Raw genomic sequence first — 3,685 nt, 5'->3', positions numbered from 1 at the left:
CTAATTGAGTGTATGTAAACATCTGACCCACTGGGAATGTGATGAAAGAAATAAGAGCTGAAATAAATAATTATCTACTATTGGCCGTCATTGAAAATAAGAATGTGTTCTTAACTGACTTGCCTGGTTAGACTTGCCTGGTTAAATAAAGGTAAAATAAAAATAATTCTGACATTTCACATTCTTAAAATAAAGTGGTGATCCTAACTGACCTTATATATCAGGAATTGTGAAAAACTGAGTTTAAATGTATTTTGCTAAGGTGTATGTAAACTTCCGACTTCAACTGTCTGGAGTGTCTCCCCATTTGAAGAGGGGGATGACCGCAGCAGCTTTCCAATCTTTGGGGATCTCAGACGATACAAAAGAAAGGTTGAACAGGCTAGTAATAGGAGTTGCAACAATTTCAGCTGATAATTTTAGAAAGAGTGTCCAGATTGTCTAGCCCAGCTAATTTGTGAGGATCCAGAATTTGCAGCTCTTTCAGAACATCAGCTGTCTGGATTTGGTTGAAGGAGAAGTGGGGCGAGGCTTGGGCAAGTTGCTGCAGGGGTTGCAGAGCTGTTGGCCGGTGGTAGGGGTGACCAGGTGGAAAGCATGACCAGCCGTAGAAAAATGCTTATTGAAATGATTGATTATCGGAGATTTATCGGTGGTGACAGTGTTTCCTAGTCTCAGTGCAGTGGGCAGTTGGGAGGAGGTGATCTATTTTTCCATGGACTTTACAATGTCCCAAAACGTTTTGTAATTAGTGCTACAGGATGCACATTTCTGTTTGAAAAAGTTAGCCTTAGCTTTCAGACTGGCAGGTATTGACCGAGCTGAAGCTGGCTGGTGTCCGAGTTAACGGTGAAGACTGTTAGCTGGCTAGCTTCTGATGGGGGTTCCGATTCTAAAGTATAAAAATAGCAGAACCGTGCCACATTCGGTGAGGCAGGAAATTATATTCAGTTCGTAGATGGAAAGTGAGATTAAAATATATTCGGAAAAAATGAGGAAAACGACTATTTACACGGGACAAGACAAACATATGTCCGACTGCTACACCATCTTGGAATAAACTGCTAAATTACTAAACTGACAAGCGTTAACCTGTCAGTCAGTCTGCAAATACGTGGCTCAAAAACACCAGATATATGCAATAAAAGTCAACGTTATCAATAAACGTAAATGCTTTTTGGTCTTAATTTAAGGGTTAGGTTTACAATCACATTTCAATTAAGAAAACAATTGTAGAAATAGGCGGAGTTTAGGACTTTGTGGCTGTAGTAACTAGTGACGACCAGCGCACCATCGCCTCACACTGGTCGTGGCTAGAAGGGATACGGTTTCTATCAAAGAGACGTCACAGTCTCGCTCTAGTTATCTCGCCAGCTAGCTAGTTATTGTATGCTAGCTGGCCCAAACGGCGTTCCATTTCCCACACATGTTCGTCCACTCCAAAATAATTCCAGCATCCAGTGCACTTGATGAATGGAAAGAGACATCCGTTACAAAACACCAAAAGATGTAATGACATTCGGCGACTGTCATTGGGTCTACACTATTGTAGCCTGAATTAATTGATTGCGTCTTGCTTGACAAAATGACATTTTTTGTAGAAAGAAAAGTTGGGACAACTGAAAAGACGCTGAGATACAGGACTGTTCCGGGATGACAAGTGCGGCCACATGGATAAAAAAAAACAAGGCACAGAGGTGGGGGTGTTCGTTTAATTTGGAATAAGCTTAATTAACGTCTACATTTTTGTGAGATTTTAAAAAAAATGACTTGATCAAAAGAAATCTGAATGGTTTTGAACACTCCTGAGTAGGGTTGCCAGGTCAAGCTGGAATATCTAGCCCAATGACTACTCAACCCCCCCCCCCCCAAAGGGCTAGAAAACTAGCCCACTTTTGTGTTTCACAGCAAGAGAGGAGTTGCCATAGTTATACAATAAACCCATTTTCCATAATGCTTTCGAGCCAACTAAGAAATAACATAGTCACTAGTAACGACGTTAGAAGCTAAATTAGTGTTTACTCAAAATAATAATTATTGCAAGCTATGACAGGACATAAAGGAATTGGAATATGTGGCAAGAGAAAATATAATTTGCCCATTTTATTATTATTATTATGCTATTATAAACGGGTTACCAACATAATTAGAACAGTAAAAAGTAATGATTGTCATGCCCCCGGTATATGGTCTGATTGGCTGAATTCAGGGCTAGAACCAGGTTTATAATTGTAAATAAATAAATAAATCCCCTAAACTAGGTGGTTCGATCCCTGAATGCTGATTGGCTTACAGCCGTGGTACATCAGAACGTATAACACGGGTATGACAAAATATGTATTTTTACTGCTCTAAATACGTTGGTAACCAGTTTAAAATAGCAATAAGGCACATCAGGGGTTTGTGGTATTTGGCCAATATACCACGGCGTAGGGCTGTATCCAGGCACCGCGCATTGCGTCTTGCAAAGAACAGTTCTTACCCGTGGTATATTGGCCATGTACCAGACCCCCTCTGGCCTTATTGCTTAAATAAATCAGACAGAAGAGTTTGAGTGATGAAAGTTGGACAGAGGATCTTGAAATCTATTATCTGGCAATTGTGTTGTTATTATGTGCCAAATGTTAAGTCTAATGTCCTGCGTTTATGATTGTAATTCAATTTTGCTATGGTTTGTTTGGATAAAGGCAGGTAGCCTATAGCCCCTGGTATGCCTACATCTAATTTCAGATAGTCTACAGTAGCCTAGAAAATATTTAGGCAAGATGTAAACTGAACGATTTAGCAGCTTGCTTAGTTCAAATTAACAGACTAATTTATTCAACATGAATAGTGAAGAGATTAAGAGGTAAAATGTGCTTGTGTTTTTCAATAGCCTGTCGGAATAGGCTACTGATGATGGGTTCATAATATCAATCACTGAATTAAATATGAATAATATGTATATGACCTGAATATGCTTGTCAGCAACAGCCAGTGTTTATTTTTTAGAATTTGTTTTACCTGTAGCCTAATCTTACTGTTACCGTCGATCTAACACGTGATCGATCGGCAATCTAACAACTGATCGATCGGCAACTGCGATAGAGCTTTGTTAATTTCTAATTTAATTCATTTATGATGTCTATTAATGCATAATAACACAATGCTACAACTACAATACACGGAATTATAGGAATAGGATATTTATTAAATTGGTTTGCCAGCTCCGGGTAGGCTACACAAGTGGCACACATTTAGTTGTAATGACTCCAGTGATATTGTCATTTCAACATATTTATTGTATCAAATTGTAGCCTACAATGGCATATACATTAATTTGCTCCATGATGGCTAACAGAGGCAAATGTACCATTCTTCACATTTAGCCTAATGTCCGTTTCGTTGAGGACTTCCCCCATAAAAAAATACTAGGTGAGGGATATCCTTAACTTCCATTTCAAATTTCCACTCGGGCTTCCCCGACACCCAAGGACGCCCAAAGTCGTTTTCCACTGCTTTGCCCCCATCATTCATTTATGTGCATCAGTTCTAGCGTATTAATATGTTTTATGCAAAAGTGTGTGAAAACCGCGAACATGGCAATACTGCTCCCAAGTCCCAATTTTGGCAGACAAGTTTCATACTCTCGCGGAATCTTGACATCACTGACATTAAGCTGGATCCCTTCTGGTGTTAACCCCTC

Source organism: Oncorhynchus gorbuscha, linkage group LG11, assembly GCF_021184085.1.
Source record: "Oncorhynchus gorbuscha isolate QuinsamMale2020 ecotype Even-year linkage group LG11, OgorEven_v1.0, whole genome shotgun sequence".
Lineage (NCBI taxonomy): Eukaryota > Metazoa > Chordata > Actinopteri > Salmoniformes > Salmonidae > Oncorhynchus > Oncorhynchus gorbuscha.
The sequence above is the reverse complement of the archived record's forward strand: the minus strand, read 5'-3'. Positions refer to the sequence as shown.